The sequence below is a fragment of the Mobula birostris genome, chromosome 32 (assembly GCF_030028105.1).
Source record: "Mobula birostris isolate sMobBir1 chromosome 32, sMobBir1.hap1, whole genome shotgun sequence".
Classification (NCBI taxonomy): Eukaryota; Metazoa; Chordata; class Chondrichthyes; order Myliobatiformes; family Myliobatidae; genus Mobula; species Mobula birostris.
Window position 1 is genome coordinate 2,189,342 of NC_092401.1, and position 22,913 is coordinate 2,212,254.

The 22,913-nt window shown below is 43.7% G+C and overlaps 1 protein-coding gene across 1 annotated transcript in view; it reads left to right on the top strand.

The window, feature by feature from the left end:
- Nucleotides 1-22,913, top strand: part of olfm2a (olfactomedin 2a) — a 637,002-nt gene that overhangs the window by 206,475 nt on the left and 407,614 nt on the right. The gene's annotated exons all lie outside the window — the stretch shown is intronic.

Consider the following 22,913-nt stretch of genomic DNA (forward strand, 5'->3'; position numbering starts at 1 on the left):
ACATGGATGGACCAATTCCAGAAGACACAGTTTTACCTTGTCCTGCCTCAGTGCTCTGTATAATGATCTCATCTGTATGAACAGTTTGCAGTACAAGCTTTTTACTGTATTTTTGTACATGTGACAATAATAAATCAATTCCCAGATAGTAATCAATGTTTACCATGACAAACACAAGGCTCTTTCAAAGTTCTGAAATTACTTGATAGCTTGAGTTTGAATTCTGCAGACACCATGCTTGGATTTGAACTCTTCTCTCCGAAACATTGGGCCATGACTCTGGCTGCCAGTGAATAACTTAGCCTCTACATTAATCACACACCCACTACTCTTTTACCATGCTTTCTATTTGGACTCAAAAGCAAAATTCCGCAGATACTTAAAGACTGAAGCAAAATATACAACCCTGTCTCAAAAGATCAAGCAGGAAATATGAAGCAAGAGTTAATGAATACACTGGAAACAGAGTCTACAGCAGAACAAATAATAGTTCAGTCAAAGAATCTCTGAACTGAAATGTTAATTGTATCTCTCTTCACAGATGCTGTCTGACCTGCTGAGTATTTCTAGTACTCTCTGATTTTATTTCAGGTTTCCAACATCTGCAGGTTTGTTTTTCAGCAAATTCAGCATCGCTGTCCCTTTAACAATCCCAGTTCTTCTTTCCTGGTCCTTCCTCTGACACAAGTGCCCTTGAAATAAGTTTATGATAGCATTGCCTTTTATATTTGGATTATATAGTAATGCAGTTACTCAAGTTGAGTATGATATTCTCCTAAGTAATTATCTATTGGTTGGGCATCAACTACTTGCTGGACACCCAACGGGCATAATCCGGGATGTTAGGGTGGATTCCCTTAGCGGACATTTCCTGTGTGTGACTTTATTTAACGTGGGGAGGCTGATGCACATGAAGTCACCACATGGATCTTGTCAGATTGAGATCAGGGCCCAGTGGCCTGGAATGCAAGACGACTGTGGTCCTTTCACTATTCCACAGTATCGAGGTGTAGTGAAAAGCTTCTCGTACAATACTGTTCACACAGATCAGATCGTTACACAGGGCACTGAGGTAGAACAAGGTAAAACAATAACAATGCAGAATAAAGCGTACTGACTGCAGAGAGAGAGCAATACAGGTAAACTATAAAGTGCAAGATCCTAACGAGGTAGATTTATGAAGTCATGAGTCCATCTTCTGAATCAGAATCAGTTTTTTAAATTATAAACCTGAAGTATGTTGTGAAATTTGTTGTTTTGTGGTAGCGGTACGGTGCAAGACAAAATTAATGCTACAGCTTACATACATACATAAATGTTAGAGAGTACAAAAGAGAAATAATAAGGAATTGCTCATGGACCATTTAGAAATCCAATAGTGAAGGGGAAGAAGTTGTCTCTGAAGCGTTGAGTGTGAGTGTACCTCCTCCCTGACGGTGGTAAAGAGAACAAGGCATGTCCTGGTGGTGAGGGTCCTTAATGATGGATGCCACCTTCTTGAGGTTCCTGATGTTGAAGTCGTCGATGGTGGGGTCCCTTATTCCTGTGATGGAGCTGTCTATGCCTACAACCCTCTGCAGCCTCTCCACGCATTGGAGCCTCCATTGCAGGGAAACATTCAATAGTTTTATAACAACAGGGTACAACCTGTTGCCTTGAATCATCATGGTCTGACACAGTGCACTTGAACTTTTGAACATCCCTCCCATTTGGCCTTACTGCAGACTGTCCACTAGAGGATGGTATTATACACTGTAAACCATATCCCTTCCCTATTTCACGTCCCGGATATTATCAGTACCCATGCTGGTTTCGTAACACTGCAGTGTTACACTGGACATCATACAGTCATAGAGGTTCAGCCCACCACATCCATTCTGACCTGTTTGCCTGTGTACATTGTCCATTTAGGTCTGTACCCTGCCATACCTTGCCTAGTTAACGGTCTGTGTCAATTAAACATTGTACTTGTATCGGATTCCATCTGCTCCTCAGGGAACGAGTTCCAGATATCAACTGTTCTCTGTATCATAGAGCGAGGAAGTACATTGAGAGAAAGTTCCCAGGTAGAGGTGGCACAAACATGCATTTCGGAGAGCCACAGACTCACAAGAACAAAGACACAATTTCAATCCAGACTGCCATTCTCCATTTGACCACATGAACTTTCCCCAGTTGCTCCTGATTCCGCCCACACCCCAATGACCTGCAGGTTCATGACCAGTTTTCCTGTTATTGTGTGCAAGTGAGTGGTAGAATCTGGGTCGTAGGGGTGGGAGTTGAGGGGAATGCAAAGTGAATGAAAAAGATTCCAAGATTTGAGGTACATTTTTAATCAAAGTAATTATACGGAACACAACTCTGAAATTCGTCCTCCCGCAAGCAGACACATAACAAAGAAACACAGAAAGCCTACAGCACAGTACAGGCCCTTTGGCCCACAATGCTGTGCCGAATGTGTACTTACTTTAGAAATTATCTAGGGCTACCCATAGCCCTCTATTTTTCTAAGCTCCATGTACCGATCCAGGAGTCTCTTAAAAGACCCTATCGTATCTGCTTCCACCACACACTCACCCACCACTCTCTGTGCAAAAAACTTAACCCTGATACCTCCTCTGTACCTACTTCCAAGCACCTTAAAACTGTGTTCTCTCATACTAGCCATTTCAACCCTGGGAAAAAGCCTCTTGCTATCCACATGATCAATGCCTCTCATCATCTTATACACTCCTATCAGGTCACCTCTCATCCTCCATCGCTCCAAGGAGAAAAGTCCAAGTTCACTCAAACTATTCTCACAAGGCATGCTCCCCAATCCAGGCAACATCCTTGTAAATCTCCTCTACATCATTTCTATGGTTTCCACATCCTTCCTGTAGTGAGGAGACAAGATTTGAGCACAGTACACCAAGTAGGGTCTAACTAGGGTCCTATATAGTTGTAACATTACCTCTCGTCTCATAAACTCAATCCCATGGTTGTTGAAGGCCAATACACCGTATGCCTTCTTAACCACAGAGTCAACCTGCGCTGCAGCTTTGAGTGTCCTATGGACTCAGACCATAAGATCCCTCTGATCCTCCACACTGTCAAGAGTCTTACCATTAATACTATATTCTGCCATCATATTTGACCTACGGGAATGAACCACCTCACACTGATCTGCATTGAACTCCATCTGCCACTTCACAGTCCAGTTTTGCATCCTATCGATGCCCCACTGTAACCTCAGACAGCCCTCCACACTGTCCACAACACCCCAACCCTTGTGTCATCAGCAAATTTACTAACCCATCCCTCCACTTCCTCATCCAGGTCATTTATAAAAATCACAAAGAGAAAGGGGTCTCAGAACAGATCCCTGAGGCACACCACTGGTCACGGACCTCCATGCAGAATATGACCCGTCTACAAACACTCTTTGCCTTCTTTGGGCAAGCCAATTCTGGATCCACAAAGTCCCCTTGGATCCCATGCCTCCTTACTTCTTCAATAAGCCTTGCATGTGGTACCTTGTCAAATGCCTTACTGAAATCCATATCCACTACATCTACTGCTCTACCTTCATCAATGTGTTTAGTCACATCCTCAAAAAATTCAATCAGGCTCATAAGGCACGACCTGCCTTTGACAAAACCATGCTGACTATCCCTAATCATATTATACCTCTCCAAATGTTCATAAATCCTGCCTTTCAGGATCTTCTCCATCAACTTACCAACCACTGAAGTAAGACTCACTGGTCTATAATTTCCTGGGCTATCTCTACTCCCTTTCTTGAATAAAGGAACAACATCTGCAACCCTCCAATCCTCTGGAACTTCTCCCATCCCCACTGATGATGCAAAGGTCATTGCCAGAGGCTCAGCAATCTCCACCCTCACCTCCCACAGTAGCCTAGGGTACATCTCATCCAGATCCGATGATGTATCTGACTTGATGCTTTCCAAAAGTTCCTGTACATCCTCTTTCTTAATATCTATATGGTCAATCTTTTCAGTCTGCTGTAAGTCATCCCTACAATTGCCAATATTCTTTTCCGTAGTGAATACTGAAGCAAAGTATTCATTAAGTACCTCTGCTATCTCCTCTGGTTCCATACACACTTTTCCACCGTTACACTGATTGGTCCTATTCTCTCACGTTTTATCCTCTTGCTCTTCACATAGTTGTAGAACGCCTTTGGGTTTTCCTTAATCCTGCCTGCCAAGGCCTTCTTATGGCCCCTTCTGGCTCTCCTAATTTCATTCTTAAGTTCCTTCCTTCTAGCCTTATAATCTTCTAGATCTCTATCATTACCTAGTTTTTTTAAACTTTTTGTAAGCTTTTCTTCTTGACTAGATTTACAACAGCCTCTGTATACCACGGTTCCTGTACCCTACCATCCTTTTCATGTCTCATTGGAACGTACCTTTGGAGAACACCACACAAATATCCCCTGAACACTTGCCACATTCTGCCATACATTTCCCTGAGAACATCTGTTCCCAGTTTATGCTTACAAGTTCCTTCCTGATAGCTTCATATCTCCCCTTACTCCAATTAAAAGCTTTCCTAACTTGTCTGTTCCTATCCCTCTCCAATGCTATGCTAAAGGAGATAGAATTGTGATCACTATCTCCAAAATTCTCTTCCACTGAGAGACCTGACACCTGACCAGGTTCATTTCCCAGTACCAGATCAAGTACAGCCTCTCCTCTTGTAGGCTTAACTAGATAATGTGTCAGGAAACCTTCCTGAACACACCTGACAAACTCCACCCCATCTAAACCCCCTGCTCTAGGGAGATGCCGATCACTATTGGGGAAATCAAAACCTCCCATCACGACAACCCTGCTATAATTGCACTGTTCCAGAATCTATGCCCCTATCTGCTCTTCAATGTCCCTGTTACTATTGGGTTGTCCATAAAAAACACCCATTAGAGTTATTAACCCCTTCCTTTTCCTAGCTTTCACCCAAAGAAACTCAGTAGACAATCCCTCCATGACTTCCTCCTTTTCTGCAGCCGTGTCACTATCTCTGATTAGCAGTACCACACCCCCACCTCTTTTGCCTCTCTCCCTGTCCTTTCTGAAACACCTAAAGCTTGGCACTCGAAGTAACCATTCCTGCCCCTGAGCCATCCAAGTCTCTTTCACGGCCACAACATTATAGCTCCAAGTACTGATCCATGCTCTACGCTCATTCGCTTTGTCCATAATACTCCTTGCATTAAAATAGACACATCTCAAACAACTGGTCTGAGCATGTCTCTTCTCGATCACCTGCCTATCTCCTTCTCACACTGTCTACAAGCCCTCCCCATTTGTGAGCCAACCGCCCCTTCCTCTGTCTCTTCTGTTTGGTTCCCACTCTCGAGCAATTCTAGTTTAAACCCTCCCCAATAGCCTTAGCAAATCTCCCCGCCAGGATATTGGTCCTCTTCAGATTCAATTGCAACCCATCCTTTTTGTACAGGTCATACCTGCCCCAAAAGAGGTCCCAGTGATTCAGAAATCTGAATCCCTACCCCCTTTCCAATCCCTCAGCCACGCCTTTTTCCCTCACTCTATTCCTATACTCACTGTCACATGTCACAGGCAGTAATCCTGAGATTACTACCTTTGAGGTCCTGCTTCTCAACTTCCTTCCTAACAACCTGTAGTCTGTTTTCAGGACCTCCTCCCTTTTCCTACCTATGTCACTGGTACCAATATGTACCACGACTTCTGGCTGTTCACCTTCCCACGTCAGGATATTGGGGACGCGATCAGGAACATCCCGGACCCTGGCATCTGGGAGGCAAACTACCATCCTTGTTTCTTTCCTGCGTCCACAGAATTGCCTGTCTGACCTATGGAACACTATGGAACCCGTTCAAGAAAACATGGAGCACCCAAAGTGAGAGAAAGTACAAGTTGTGTAAATGGCAAAAAGCGAGTGAACAACACATAAAATATCGAACATCGAAGCAGGAGTCCGGTCGGAATCAGTTTAGTTCAGCTCAGCACCGCGACACCAGCCAGCACACTGCAGGCGGCATGGTCATTCTTTGCCAAAGTGCCCCAGTTTGCGTCGATCGCTCCAATCCTACTGCTCAAAAACAGCAAAAAAAAGGGTAACTTGAATCCAGACACACATGCAACATGAACCTCAAGCCCCACAAAACAAGCTCACAGCCTTGCCAATCAATCCTTGCAGTGTGAATCCAGAGAACCCTACACATTCCTTCCACAGCAGCGAGTGAGAAGGAGGGAAGACTGGTCAAACACAGAATAAAAATAAAAAATAGAATGGGGTAGCTAATGGTTAACATGAATTTGATGGGCTGAAGAGCCTGTTTGCTGTATCTCTCTGAGAATCTATATTGAAAAACAAATTCAGACATCCCACCCCGCAAAAACTCATTTCAGGGAGGTAGCACCATCAATTTGCAGGAGACTCCCGGAACTTCCGGGAGAGGTGGGATGTCTGCAATAGAGTAGCTCCTTAGCAGCTAGCCAGCTAGTTTAAATAATGTTAGCTATGCTAATGAGCGAATGACACATGTTAAACTCACCTCAACATGTCTTTTACAGTCTTAACCCACCATGGGCAATAGAAAAGTCACTGTTGCAAACAGTGCAGCGAGCAACACTCATTATTTTTGACCCCTATTAGGCAGGGGTACACTTTAGTGTAGTCTGGGGTGACGTACATTTTATATTTTCTTTTTTTGGAACACTCTGCCATGGCATGTTCTCTCTCTCTCGGTCACGCTCTCGCGCTTTCTTGCTCTCTCTCGCGCTCTCTCGCTCGCTTGCTCTCAAAAAAATAGATTTCCGGGATATTGTATATAATTTGCAGGGAATCAGGGAGCCACTATTAATATGCGGGAGACTCCGGGAACTTACGGGAGAGGTGAGATGTCTGCAAATTGATTTCTTCTTTTCTGAATAAACATTTGCTTTATTAGGTCAAGTTGAAAATAGCAGAAAGCAACTTGAAAGCATTAGGTCAGCTTAACAATATCTAGTTGTAAATTTAAGAAATTTTGTTTTCCCTAAGAGGATTTTGAGTCTTTGGAGCACTCTTTACGAAATCAAACCCGATGGACAGATTCTTACCCAGTAATGGCGTGTAAGATTCCTTTCGGAAACCGTCAAGGCAGTATTCAGGCTGCGATCTTACTAAATGGTGGAACAGATCAGAGGGCCCGAGTGGCCTACTCTCCCGCTTCTGGTTCATGCAATCGGAAATAGATACCTGTGATTTGGATGTCGCGGGATACAGTGCTGGTAGAGTCAAATCCAGTGGTAACACAGGTCAATAGAGAGAAATTGTTCATTATCAAGAAGTTCAAGAATAGGCCATGATGAGGGTTTTATCAATCAATCGATCAGAGCACAAAAACAGGCCCTTCGGCCCACAATGTTGTGCTGAACCAAATGAATTAGTAATCAAATGGCCAACTAAACTAATGCCTACACAATGTTCATGTCCTTCCGTTTTCCTCACATTCATGTTCCTATCTAAACATTTCTTAAAAATCCCCAAAGCACAGTATCTGGCTCTATCGCCAACCCAGACAGAGCATTCCGGGCAAACTATCACTCCCTGTTAAAAAACATCTCCTTTGAACTTAGCCCCCCTCAACTTAAATGCATCAGACATTTCAACCCTGGGCAAAAGGTAATGTGTGTCAATAGGCTGAGGCAGGCTACAGAAGCAGACAAAGATGACCTTAGTAATCATTCAAGTGTATCTCTCGTGCAAGATTTCTTGAAATGACACGGCACTCTCATCACGAGCCTGCTTTTCCTGTTGCGGGCTATAACGTTGTCTTATGTCACTTCGGTATGATTGAATGTCTTATAATTGCACTGGGAGCACTTACATCTGGTTCCAAATCATTGACTTCTTTACCTTGATCAATACGGTACCATTTTCTTTTATTGACTCGTTTCTTGACATTCACTGCGCATTTTAATTTAATTTTTTGTCTGATAGATCTTCATGTTAACTTGCTCAGCTTTGAACTGTGTGTTGAGAGAGAACCCTTTGGTTTCAGCAAGGCTACAATGTAACAGTAAAGTAAATTTGTCGTCTTAAGTATGTATCTGTGACCGCATGCTACCCTGGGATTCGTTCTCTTGGCATTTACAGGAAAGTAACAAAACACAGTAATATTTATCCAGAGGGGCAGTACTCTGTGAGGACAAGACCCATAACAGTGTTGATGAGCAGGGGGATCTTGGGGTCCAAGTTCAAAGCTTCCTGAAAGTGGCTACTCAGGTTTATAGGGTGGCTAAGAAGGCATATGACATGCTTGCCTTTATTAAACGAGGCATTGAGTTCAAAAGTCAGGAAATTACGTTGTAGCTTTATCAAACTCTAGTTAGGCAGCATCTGCCGTACATTTCTGGTCGCTTTGGAGAGGGTAGAAAAGACGTTTACTGATATGTTGCCTGGATTACAGGGTTTGTGCTATAACAAGAAATTGGCAAACTTGGGTAGTTTTCTCTGGAGTGGCAGAGGCTGTGACAAGATCTGATGGAGGCATATAAGATTATGACAGGCACGCTTTCAGAAAGGCCATAAAACTGTAAGAGATAGGAGCAGAATTTGGCCATTTAGGCCATTGATTCTCTCTACCATTCCATCATGACTGATTTATTATCCCACTCAACTCCATTCTCCTGGTTTCTCCCCAAAACCTTTGACACCCTCATGAATCACAAGCATATCAACCTTCATCTTAAATATACTGAATGAACTGGCCTGCACAGCATCCGTGGCAGTGAATTCAACAGTTTCACTACCCTCTGATTAAAGAATTTTCCCTCAATGGATTAACTCAATCCTGAGGCTGTGCCCTCTGGTCCTAGACTCATCCACTATAGGAAACATCCTCTCCACATTTAGTCTATCTAGGCCTTTCAACATTCAATAGGTTTCAATGAAATCCAGCCACCCCCCCCCCCCCAATTCTTCTAAATTCCAGTGAGTACAGGCACTGAGCCATCAAATGCTCCTTATACGTTAAACCTTTCATTCCTGCGAGCATTCTCGTGAACCTCCTCTGGACCCACTCCAGTGCCAGCATTTCTTAGATAAAACTGCTCACAATACTCCAAGTGCAGTCTGACCAATGCCATATAAAGCCTCAGTACTATATCCTTGCTTTTGTATTCCAGTCCTCTCAAAATGAATGCTAATATTGCATTTGCCTTCCTGACCACTGACTCAACTTGCAAGTTAATCTTTAGGAAATTCTGCACAAGAACTCCCAAGTCCTTTTGCACAACTAATTTTTTGAATTTTCTCCCTATTTAGAATCTAGTTCATGTCTTTATTCTTTCTACCAAATTGCATTACCGTGCGCTTTCCTACACTGTATTCCATCTGTAACTTCTTTACCCATTCTCCTAATCTGTCTATGTCCTTCTGTAGCCTCTCTGCTTGCTTAACACTCCTTGCCCCTCCACCTATCTTTGAATTGTCCGCAAACCTGGCCATAAAGCTATCAATTCTGTCATTCAAATCATTGACATATAACGTGAAAAGAAGTGGTCCCAACTCCGACCCTGTGGCACACCACGAGTCTCCGGCAGCCACCCAGAAGACACTCGCTTTATTCCCACTCTTCGCCAGCCTCGTGTGTGGCACCTTGTCAAAAGCCTTCCGAAATTCTAAATAAGCAGCGTCCACTGACTCTCCTTTGTTTCTCCTGCCTGTTATCTCGTCAAAGAACTCCAACAGATGTGTCACGGATGAGTTGACCAATGGTATCTTTCTCCAGGGTTGAAATATCTAATGTCAGAAGGTATGCTTTTCAGGTCAGAGGGGGTAATCTGCAAGGAAATATGAGGGGTAAGTTTTTCATACAGGAAGTGGTGGGTATCTGGAATGCGCTGTCTGGGTGGTGGTGGAAGCAAAAAAATTACAGACTGTTGAGACATTTAGATAGGTACATAAATGTTAGGAAAATGGAAGGATATAGGCATTGTGGAGGCAGAAGAGATTAGTTTAATTAGCCGTTTAATTACTAATTTAATTGGTTCAGCATAACATTGTGGACCGAAAGGCCTGTTTCTGTGCCGTCCTGTTCTGTGTTCTAAAAACTATTCATAAACAAAGCTTGATGCACAACCAACGTACAAAGCTTAAATTGAACAGTGACAGCAAAACTGTCACTTGGTTTGATTGTTACTCCTCTGACTTTCAATGTCAAGGTTACACTTACTTTAGCTTCCAAATTTCAAAGAAACTTTATTATCAAAGTGGATATATACGTCACAAAATACTACCCTGAGATTTACTTTCTTGTAGGCATTCACAGTAGAACAAAGGAATACAGTAGATTCAATGAAAATCTACACACAAAAACAAATTGTGCAAATACAAAAATAAAAAAGTAATAATAATAAATAGATGCTGTAAATAAATAAATAAATAAAACCAGATGTTAGCAAGGCCACAGAGCAGTGTCCTTTCATTCTGTGCATCTAATGATGTCTCCACAGAGACAGCATTGTTCAGCTTCTTGGAAGGTTTCTTAGTTTCACTTTGGTTATGTCCAATCTGAAGGCCAAACCCACTTTTTTTCAGTCCATATCCTATTTTTTTTAGATTATGAGGACACTCAGTCCTCATTTATTGTTATTTAGAAATGCATGCATTAAAAAATGATACAACATTCCTCCAGAATGATATCATAAGAAAAACACAGGACAAACCAAGACTAAAACTGACAAAACCACTTAATTATAACATATAGTTACAACAGTGCAAAGCAATACCGTAATTTGATAAAGAGCAGAGCATGGGCACGGTAAAAAAAAAGTCTCAAAGTTCCGATAGCCTCATCATCTCACGCAGGCGGCAGAAGGGAGGAACTCTCCCTGCATTGAACCTCCAAGCGCCACCAACTTGCCAATGCAGCACCATTGGAAGCACCCGACCGCAGCGGACTCTGAGTCCATCCGAAAACTTCGAGCCTCCGACCAGCCCCTCCGACACAACCTCTCCAAGCACCACCCTCTGCCATGCGCTTCTACCTCGCCCCAGCCGCCGAGCAACAAGCAAAGCCGAGAACTCGGGCCTTCTTCTCTGGAGATTCTGGACCACACAGTAGCAGCAGCGGCAATGAAACAGGCATTTCAGAAGTTTCACCAGATGTTCCTCCAAGCTCTCACGTCTGTCTCTATCAAATCAGGATTGTGCACGGCACCCTACTTGACAAATAACAGACATCACCACCGGAGTGGCTGCTACGAGCTACGTCGCGCTGCCATCTTCTCCTCCCGCCGTATTTGATGCAAACTTCTCGGTCTCATTCTCTGAGTGACAGGGAGCCTCACCGACACCTATAGTTTCAAACAAGACTGGAGAGATTAAATACAACAAGGAAATTCGCAATAGTTGAAGTCTTCAGGATCAGAAATCAATATGCAAGCGAAAAACTACTGAAGAAGGAGACGAGGAGAAATTTCTTCTTGCTGAAAATGACATGGACCTATGAAGTTTGCCTTTATAGAAAGCAGTCAAAGGCATATCATTGGATTTCAAGTATGTTGTTACATGAAAGTGGAGTCACAGGTAGCCAGCGTGCTGAAGAAGGTTTTTGGAAGCTGACCTTCTTCAGTCAGGGCACTGAGTATTAAATTTAGGAAGTTTTGGCATGATTATACAAGAGATTGGTAAAGCACTGTGTTCAGTCCTGGCCACCATGCTATAGGAAAGATGTTATTAAACTAGAAAGAGAATAGAAAGGATTTATTTACAGGGATGTTGTCAGGACTTGAGAGACTAAGTTATGGGATGAGTCTGGCCAGGTTAGGGCAGGAGACTAAGAGGTATTTTTATGGAAGTGTACAACTTTATGAAGGGCAAAGGTAGGATGGTTGCTCTCAGTCTTTTTCCCCAAGATTGGAGAATCAAGATCTAGAGGACATAGGTTTAAAGGGATAGGTGAGGGGCTTAAAAGGAACTTGAGGGACAACATTTTTTACACAGAGTGTTTGTATGTGGAGTGAGTTACCATAGGAAGGGTGGACTTAAGGTAGGTATAATAACAACCTCCAAATGAGACTTGGGCAGGTACATGGATAGGAAACGTTTAAAAAGATTTGGGCCAAAGGCTGGCAAATGGGATTAAGTTTAATGGGGCATTTTGGTTGACATGGACCAGTCAGTCTGAAGGGCCTGTTTCTGCGCTCTATAACTCTATGATTAGATATTTATTTATAAATTATTAATTGAGATATAGCGTGGGTGAGGCCATTCCAGCCCTTTGAACTGAGCCGCCCATTTCAGTCTAGCCTAATCAAGGGACAACTTACAATGACCAACTAACCTACCACCATCAAAGTACGTCTTTGGACCGTCGGAGGAACCTGGAGCCCCCGAAGGAAACCCACGTGGTCGCGGGGAGAACGTACAAACTCCTTCCAGTCAGTGGTGGGAATTGAACCCATGTTGAGTGTACTGTAAAGCATTGTGCTAACCACTATGCTATCATACTGCACCTAATATTCAAGAAAGATGTGGATAATGGTTGAGGGACAAAAGAGGTTAAAAGGTATGTGGATAAAGTTGGAATGGAGTTCTGAGTTTGGATCAATAATTTAGAGCAAGTTAATAATCATGCAGCGTCTGTGGGAAAGCCTGTTGGTATGTGCTTTCAGGCCCCATGGGAGAGGGGAAGACAAAATGTCCGGGTGGTTGCTTTACTGGGGCAGAGAGAAATGTAGACAGAGTCCATAAAGGGAAGGTTGGTTCCTGTGATGTCTTCAAGGAACTGTCAACTTTGTGGGCAATACTCAGCCTCGGGATGAGTGGAGAGGAGAGGTGTCTGGTGTACAGAGGAAAAGGGTAGTGGCGAGCAGGAGCCCAAAAGGTGATTGGTGGGCTGAGGAGGTGTGTGGAATGACAGGCCGGTTGTGCCACGTAGGGGACGGGAGATGGGTGGAGTTGAAGGACAGGTAAATGAGAAGCAAAAGAGAAAATGTGAGAGGCAAATGGAGCAAGTTGGGGGAGAGGTGGGAGAAGGTCAGAGCCAACTGCTGAAGGGAGAGAGAGCAGGAACAGAGTGCTGGAATCTGGTAATAAAAGGAGGTGATAACAGGAATCAGTGCGGGAGTGGTGGAGGGCAGGTGGAAACAAAACTGTGCAGGGAGATGGGAATGGGGGAGACTGAGCTGGCCTGTGTGTGTGTGCAAATACAGAGAGCATAAGTGAATTTGATGGTCAGTGCTGCCTCAGTGGGCCGAATGGCCTGTAACTATATGTTGTGAATCTGTGAACCAAATGAAATCTGCAGCTACTGGAAACCTGAAATAAAAACAGAACTTGCTAGAAACACTCAGCAGGCTAGGCTGAATCTTTCATGACTGAAAGCAAGTTAACTGATTGGACTGGGTACCTGGATATCTTCTCTCTGTGCTATTCATTCCACCAATTACATTCCTTATGACTTAAATCCATCTTTTTTAGTCATAGACTCATGGAGAAGTACAGCACAGAAGCAGGCCTTTTGACCCATCTAGTCTGTGCCAACCCATTTAAGGTACCTACACCAATCAACCTGCATCAGGACTATAGCCCTCCCCATCCCTACCACCCATGTACCTATTCAAACTTTGCTTGAACATTGAAATCAAGCTTGCATACACCACTTGTGTTGGCAGCTCATTCCACACTCTCAGGACCCTCTGAGTGAAGAAGTTTCTCCTCATTTTCACCTTTCACCCTTAACCCATGACCTCTGGTTATAGTCCTGCCCAACTTCAGGTGGAAAAATCCTGCTTGTACTTACCCTATCTATACCCCTCACAATTTTGTATACTTCTATCAAATCTCCTTCAATCTTCCATGTTGCCAAGAGTAAAGTCCTTACCTATTCAATGTTTCCTTATAACTCAGGCACTCCAGACCCAGCAACGTCCTTGTAAATTTTCTCCGTACTCTTCCAACCTTGATTACATCTTTTCTGTAGGTAGATAACCAAAACTGCACTCAATACTCCAAATTAAACCTCACCAATGTCATATACAATTTCAGCATTTTTTTCTTTAATTTCTCTTTCCCAATTCTGTAAGAGCCTCATCCTAAAGTATTATCTCTCTCTCTTTCTTTCTCTCTCCTCAGATGCTACCTGATCTAGTGAATGTTTCCAGCAGTTTCTGTGTTTAGTTATGAGACAATACATATCGTGAGGAGTTTGTCTGTTCGTTTCTTGGGATACTGTACCACTGGGAAGGTGGAGTTTACTGCTTGCTGAAGTGAAAATTGGAAATGTCGGAAACTCAACTGAAGCTGATGGTGGTGGTGCTGGCTGGCGAGGGGTGGATTGGGGCAATAAATTCCTGTTAATTGTGCCTTAGCTGCTTGGAGATTGTGTAAATAGACGGAGATGAATGAGAACAAGGGAAAAGGGAGTAAAACCCAGCGGAATTGCTAGAGAAACCCAACAGGTCATGTGGGATTTGTCCAGGGAAATAGGCCATCAATTTTTCAGGCTGAGACTCTGCAAGTGGACAGGGAATAAGTCAATGCTTGAACTGTGGAATATAGAACACAACAATGCTTAGGAACCAGAAATTAAATTGAATTCTGGAAATACCCAGTGGATTAGGCAGCATCTATGGAAGTCGATGTTTTAGATCTTTATTTGTCACATGTATATTGAATTGAATTGACTTTATTACTTACATCTTTCATATACATGAGGAATAAAAATCTTTATGTCATTTTTCCATCTAAATGTACAATTGTGCAATTATTGTAATTTATAATAAATATTACGTACAACAGGATAGTCAATATAACATAGAAATACAGTTGTGTCAGCATGAATTAATCAGTCTGATGGCCTGGTGGAAGAAGCTTTCTCAGAGCCTGTTGGTCCTGGCTTTTATGCTGCGGTACCATTTCCCAAATGGCAGCAGCTGGAACAGTTTGTGGTTGGGGTGACTCGGGTCTCCAATGATCCTTCGGGCCCTTTTTACATACATGTCTTTGTAAATGTCTTGAATAGTGGGAAGTTCACATCTATAGATGCGCTGGGCTGTCCACACCACTCTCTGCAGAGACCTGCGATTGGGGGAAGTACAGTTCCCATACCAGGCAGTGATGCAGCCAGTCAGGATGCTCTCAATTGTGCCCCTGTAGAAAGCCCTTAGGATTTGGGGACCCATACCAAACTTCTTCAACCGTCTGAGGTGAAAGAGGTGCTGTTGTGCCATTTTCACCACACAGCCAGTATGTACAGACCACGTGAGATCCTCAGTGATGTTTATGCTAAGGAATTTAAAGCTGTTCACCCTCTCAACCCCAGATCCATTGATGTCAATAGGGGTCAGCCTGTCTCCATTCCTCCTGTAGTGCACAACCAGCTCCTTTGTTATTGCGACATTGAGGGAGAGGTTGTTTTCTTGACACCACTGTGTCAGGGTGATGACTTCCTCTCTGTAGGCTGCCTCATTATTATTTGAGATTAGGCCAATCAGTGTAGTGTTGTCAGCAAATTTAATTAGCAGGTTGGAGCTGTGGGTGGCAACACAGTCATGGGTATACAGAGAGTAAAGGAGGGGGCTTAGTACTTCAGCCCTGAGGGGCACCTGTGTTGAGGGTCAGAGGGGCAGAGGTGAGGGAGCCCACTCTTACCACCTGCTGGCGATCTGGCAAAAATCCAGGATCCAGCTGCACAAGGCAGGGTGAAGGCTGAGGTCTCTGAGCTTCTTGTCAAGCCTGGCGGGAATTATGGTGTTGAATGCTGAACTCTAGTCCAAGAACAGCATTCTCCCATAAGCATCCTTCTTCTCCAGATGTATAAGGATGGTGTGTAAAGCAGTGGCTATTGCATCGTCTATTGATCAGTTTTTGGTATGTGAAATGTAGAGGGTCCAGTGTGGGTGGCAGCAAGCTGCAGATGTAGTCCTTGATCAGCCTCACAAAGCATTTACTTATTATTGAGGTGAGTGCAACAGGACGCCAGTCGTTCACACATGTCACCTTGGTCTTTTTAGGTACAGGGACAATGGTGGATATTTTGAAGCAGGAGGGCACTCTACACTAGTAGAGGGCGAGGTTAACAATGTCTGTAAACACATCTGCCAGTTGTGCCGCACACACTCTGAGCCCCTGCCCTGGGATGCCATCTGGTCCCACAGCCTTGCGACTGTCCACTCGTTGGAAAAACCTGCGTACTTCAGCCTCCGAGATGACCAAGCTGCCGGTCGCATGATCTGCACGTCTCCTCAGGGGCTCAGTATTGGCGATATCGAATCGAGTGTAGAAAAGATTTAGCTTGTCTGGGAAAGAGGCATCGATATTGGAAATTCCACTTCGTTTAGCTTTCAAGTCTACGATGGGGTGCAGACCTTGCCATAAGCTGTGAATGTTGTTGATAGAAAGTTGAGTCTGAATCCTGTCTCTGTATTGTTGTTTCGCTGCCTTGATGACTTTGCACAGATCATAGCTGCATTTCTTGAGCTATTGCTGATTACCAGCAATGTAAGCTCCATCTCACCTGGTTAGTGCTGCTCGCACGGAACTGTTGATCCAGGATTTCTGGTTTGGAAAGACCCTGACTGATTTGTGGGAGACAACATCCTCGATGCACTTCTAGAGGAAACTCATGACCCCTTCCGTGAACTCAAACACATCCTCATCATGAAAGACATTCCAGTCAACATTATCAAAGCAATCCGGCAGCATGGAGGCCGATTGATCGGACCGACAGTCGACGGTTTTAACTATAGCCGCCTCTTGTTTCAGCTTCTGCCTGGTACTTTGGCAGCAGGAAAATGGAAGAGGGATCTGATTTTCCAAATGGGGGGGGGGGGCAGAGGAGCGTTTGTAAGCCTTGCAGAAGGGAGAATAGCAATGGTTGAGTATGCTGTCTCCCAATGTGCTCACCTGGATGCGTTGACAAAATTTTGGAGAGACTTTAGTTAGCGACACTCTATTAAAGTCACCAGCGACGATGAAGGCAGCCTCCGGGTATGCAGTCTCCAGGGTGCTATTGGTTTCATACAATTCCTTGAGAGTCAGATCAGCGAAACATACGGTGAGATGTGTCATTTTGTGTCAGTACGCGGATGTGCTGGGTGTAGTCTACAAGTGTCACCATGTTTCCACCAACCACATAGCATGTCCACAACTTGCCAACACTAACGCACACACCTTTTCAGAGAAAGTAGGATCAGAATCACTTTATTGCCAGTATGTGAAACCTACCAGAATTGACTGCGGTTCAGTGCCAAGCATAGAACACAGAACAATACCACAACGGGCAACACAAGAGCAACCAACAACTTATAAGTCAATAGTGCTAACAGTCATGAGCAATCAACAATTAGCAGAATGGTCATATGTGCAAATATCAATAATCAAACTCAAATAAATGTGCAAATATGAACAGACAGTAATTATCAACAGAGCAAGGAGTGCAGGAATGACCATTCACAGTTAGGGTATTGCAATTGAGTGAGTTTTCTTGAGCAGCTGGTTAGCTACAGGAAAGAAGGTTTGGAGGTGACGTGTGGTCCTAGTGGTGATGGATTTGTAGTGTCATTTTGGCCAATAGGTGCCTGCTCGGCTGGGTGGAGTCAGCAGTAATGTTTTCAGCTCTTTTCTTCGCTCTGGCAATGAACAGGTCTTTTAATGTCACCAGCTGACAGCCAATGATCTCCTCCGCTGAGTGGGTCACTCATTGCCACCTGGACTTGGAGAGGGAGGAGGCGTCGGGAAAGCAAATAGTGGTAGGGGTGGTCACAACACTCTCAGTGATAGCTGAGTAAAAGTTCAGCAGGATATGCCCTGAGACGGTAAGTTTCCTAAGCTGGCGTACGAATAACAGTCTCTACTGGGCTTTCCCAGTGATGAGCTGCTGATCTCCTGGGATTTCCACCTACAACCATCTCTGAGTTTATAGAGATTGGTGGGAAGGAAAAAAAACATCCAGTGAGCCACAGTTCTGTGTGTAAAAATGCCTTGTTAATGAGAGAGGTTAGAGGAGAATGACCGGACTGGCTCAAGCTGACAGGAATTTAAATAACCGCTTGTTATAACAGGGGTGTTTAGAAGAACATCTCTGAATACTCAACAGATCGAACGTTGAACTGAATGGGCTACAGCAGTAGACGACCATGATGTAGACTCAGTGGCCGGTTTATTAAGTACAGGAGATGTCTAATAAAAAGGCCACACGGCATATATGATAAATAAAGTTGATCTTTGATCCTTGAACAACCAATATTTTGATGTTATAAAAAGATACTTTCCTATTTCAAGGCTGTCCTTCTGTAAGAGATGGTGATTGGCATTGGCTTCCCCTGCAGTGTTAACTGAGTATGAAGCTTGCTTTTTAATTAGTTTCACTGACGTGGCTGAACTAACTGTTCCTTTAGGGTCTATCTTCGCTCAGCTGGTCAATGCATCTAAATCGACCTACACTTACAAGCTTAGTATGAAAATGCTACATTAAGGCAAAAGTGGAAATGGCCAATTAATCCCTTCCTCACACCCAGAGAAACGTTTGCTGTGGTGAAAGGCACTTACCTTACTGTTCTCTTTTTATTTGTCAGCAGGGCATCCATTTAGTGGTCATTCCAAACTGCCCTTCAATTGAACGGCTTTCTGGCCACCTTAGGGGATGGTCAATAGTCAGCCTCATGTCATGTAAAAACAAGGGCAAGGACGATCAACAGATTGGTATTGGCATTAATGAAAGGCTTCTCCTGCATACTATTCATACAGATCGAATCGTTACACAGTCTGCCGCAGTAGAATGAGTAAAACAATAGCCATAGGAATGCAGAATAAAGAATATATATAAGTGAGTGGGAGTGGGGGGGGGGTAGGGTCATTAAAGAATATTAATGAGCAAGGGAGGGGTGTGTGGTGACATTACAATCCAGAGGTTTCAGAGTCACCATAACCCAGGCTATCCTTTATCTTTCAGACACTGAATTCCAGCGTTGGAAATAAGAAAGGATGTCAGGAAAGTTTGGATATGGGAGGCTGGAAGGTGATCATGCTGAGGGTCAGTAACTTTTGAGGGTTTACACAGGATAGATAGAGTCTTTTTCCCAAACAGGGCTATCTAAAGGACACATCTTTAAGCTAAGAGGAAAGAAATTTAAAGGCAATCTAGGGGTTAGTTTTGCACACACAGGGCGGTGAGTACCAGAATTGCTGGAAGTAGATAGAACTGAATTGTTCAAAAGGAGTTTGGACAGGCACTGAGATGTTCAAAAGGAGATTGGGCAGGTGGTTAGATAAGAAAAGTAGAGAGAGACTCAGGTTTAATGCAGTGAAATGTGATCACAGTAGATAGGTCCATAAGACCATAAGATATAGGAGCAGAAGTAGGCCATTCAGTCCATCAAGTCTACTCCGTCAGTCAATCATGGGCTGATCCAATTCTTCCAGTCATCCCCACTTCCCTGCCTTCTCCCATACAGTTGATGCCCTGGCTAATCAAGAACCTGTCTATCTCTGCCTTAAATGCACCCAATGACTTGGCCTCCGCAGCCACTTGCCTGATCAGTTACAGTTTCTACCCCGGAGACTTGGCCCTTGGCTTCGGCCGTTCTTGTATCAAGATTTTTAAACTCCAATGTTTTGTTCTGGAGTGTTAGAGAGAGTGGAGCCAGCTTCTCGTCCATCATTTTGGATACGTTCTCCGTAACTTCCTGAATTACTTGACGAAAAGCAGGGTCCAACGTGTTAGCATAGCTAGCAGTAGCTAGCTCCTCAGCCCCGGGCGAGCGCTCTGTGCAGCCCATCCTGGCTGCCTTTTTAGTACCTTTCAATGGCATGGTGTTGAAGCAGCTCAAAAAAAATACTCATCAATGTTCATGTCATTAAATCGGACACACGAGCATTTAAAAAAAAAAGGTTGAAACGGATAGGGTTATATGCGAAATTATCAGTGTTGTGGTGCTGAGCTCAGCAAAGCAGACTTTTCACTATGCCGCCATCTTGAAACTCTCCTGTATATTGGAATCGATTCTTTTTATGTTATATGTCATCATTATGTGTCAATGATTTGGATGATGGAATTGATGGTTTTGTTGCAAAGTTTGCAGATGATATGAGGATAAGAGTAGAAGCAGGTAGTTTTGAGGCAGTAGAGAGGCTACAGGAGGACTTAGGTTAGGAGAATGGGCAAAGTAATGGCAGATGAAATACAGTGTTGGGAAGTGTATGGTCATGCACTTTAGTAGAAGAAATGACAGGGTTCACTATTTTCTAAATGGAGAGAAAATTCAAAAAACTAATGTGCAAGGGGACTTGGGAGTCCTTGTGCAGGATTCCCTGAAGTTTAATTTGTAGGTTGAGTGTGTGGTGATGTGAGATTCATTTCAAGAGGGCTTAAATATAAAAGCAAGGATATAATGTTCAAAATTTGTAAAGCACTGGTGAGGTTTCACTTGGAGTATTGTGTGCAGGTTTGGGCTCCTTATCTTAGAAAGGATGTGCTGAAACTAGAGAGGGTTCAAAGGAGGTTCATGAAAATGACTCCCGGATTGAATGGCCTCTTGTATGAAGAGCATTTGATGACACTGGGCTTGTATTCACTGGAATTCAGAAAAATAAGGGGTGACTCCATTGAAACCTATTGAATGGTGAAAGGGCCTTGATAGAGTGGATATGGAGAGGATGTTTTCTATGGTGGGAGAGTCTAGGACCAGAGGACACTGCCTCTGAATAGAGGGACATCCTTTTGGAACGGAGATGAAGAGGAATTTCTTTAGCCAGAGATTGGTGAATCTGGGGAGTTCTTTGCACAGGTACCTTTAGAGGCCAAGTCTTTATGTATATTCAAAGCAGAATTTGATATATTCTTGATTGTTCAGGGCATGAAAGGTATGTGGGGAGAAGGGAGGAGAAAGAATGTGGCTGAATGGAAATTTAGATTAGCCGCAATGAGATGGTGGTGTGGACTCTTTGAGCCAAATGGCCCAATTCTGCTCATATCCGCCTAATGGTCTTAACAACATCTGTTTCTATCATCTCTTCAGGCACTCAGGTTCCATCTCCCTGCAACTCTAGTTTACACCCTTCCCTCCCCCGACCCCCTTAGCATTGGCTATCCTGCCAGCTGGGATATTGGTCCCCTACCAGTTCGGGTGCAAACTGTCTCTTCTGAACAGGTCCCACCTTCTCTGGAAGAGAGCCCAGTGATCCAACAATCTTGAGCAATTTTGAGATTACAGCTTTGTAGGTTGTTCTGTTTCCTTGAACATCTAACTCCCTGAACTCACTTTGCACAACCTTGTCACTCTTCCTACCTGTGTCATTGGTGCTTACATGAACCACGACCTCTGGCTGTTCACCCTCTCACTGAGGAATGCTGAGGACTGCATCTGAGGTATTCCAGACCCTAGCACTGGGAGAGAACATGCCATCGGGGAATCTCGATCTCATTCACAGAACCTCCTTCCTGTACCCCAATCTACTGAGTTCCCTATCACCACAGCTTACCTCTTTTGCGCCCTTCCCTTCTGCGTCACAGAGCCAGACTCAGTGTCAGAGTCCCAACTGCTGTAACGTATGTCTGCTAAGTCATCCCTCCAACAGTATCCAAATTGGTATACTTTTTGTTCAGGGGTATGGCCACAGAGATACTCTGCATTGGCTGTTTAATCCCTTTCCCCTTCCTGACTGTCAACAAGTTTCCTGTCCCTTGCACCTTGAGTGTAACTACCTCTCTATATGTCTGATCTATCACCCCCTCAGCTTCCCGAGTGATCCGAGTTCATCCAGTTCCAGCTCAAACTCCTTAACACAGGACAGCATTAGATCTTTGACCCATTGGGCCTGCTCTATCAATCAATCATGGCTGATTTATTTTTCTTCACAACCCAATTTGCTTGCCTTCTCCACGTAATCTTTGATGCCCTTCCTGAACAAGAACCAGTTACTTCTCTGTTTTAAATATACACAATGCTTTGACCTCCACAGCTCTCTGATTTTCCACTCTCTAACTGAAGACATTCTTCTTCATTTCTGTTCTAAAGAGATATCCTTCAATTCTGCTAAACAGGACAAGAGCCACGGTGTCACAGGAAAGATACCAGCATGGAAAGAAGATTGGCTGAGAAGCAGGAGGCAAAGAGTGGGAATAAAGGGAGCCTTCGCTAGTTGTCTGCTGGTGACTAGCTAGTGGTGTTCCTCAGAGGTTAGTATTGGAACCACTGACTTTCACATTATATGTGAATAGTCTGGATGATGGAATTGAGAACTTTGCACCACATTTGTAGACAATATGAAGACAAGTGGAAGTGCAAGTGTTGGGGAAACAGAGTCTGCAGTAGGACTTAAGACAGATTGGGAGAATGGCAGATGGAATAAAATGTAGGGAAGTGTATGGTCATACACTTTGGTAGAAGGAGTAAAGGAATGGATTAAATGGGGAGAAAATTCAAAAATCAGAGTTTCAAAGAGTGTTGGGAGTCCTTGTACAGGATTCCTTAAAAGTTATAATGCAAATTGAGTTGGTGGTAAGGAAAGCAAATGCAAGGATGAAATGCTGAGATTTTATAAGGCATTTGTCAGCATCATTTGCAGTAGAAAACATAGAAAGTATAGAAAACCAACAGCACAATACAATGCTATGCCAAACATGTACTTACTTTAGAAATTACATAGGGCTAGCCATAGTCCTCTATTTTCCTAAGCTCCATGTACCTATCCAGGAGTCTCTTAAAAGACCCTATCGTATCCACTTCCACCAGCGTCGCTGACAGCCCACTCCACACACTCACCACTCCCTGTGTAAAAAACTTACCCTGACATCTCCTCTGTACCTACTTCCAAGCACCTTAAAGCTATGCCCTCTCAAGCTAGCCACTTCAGCCCTGGGGAAAAGCCTCTCATCATCTTATACACCTTCATCAAGTCATCTCTTATCCTCCGTCGCTCCAAGGAGAAAA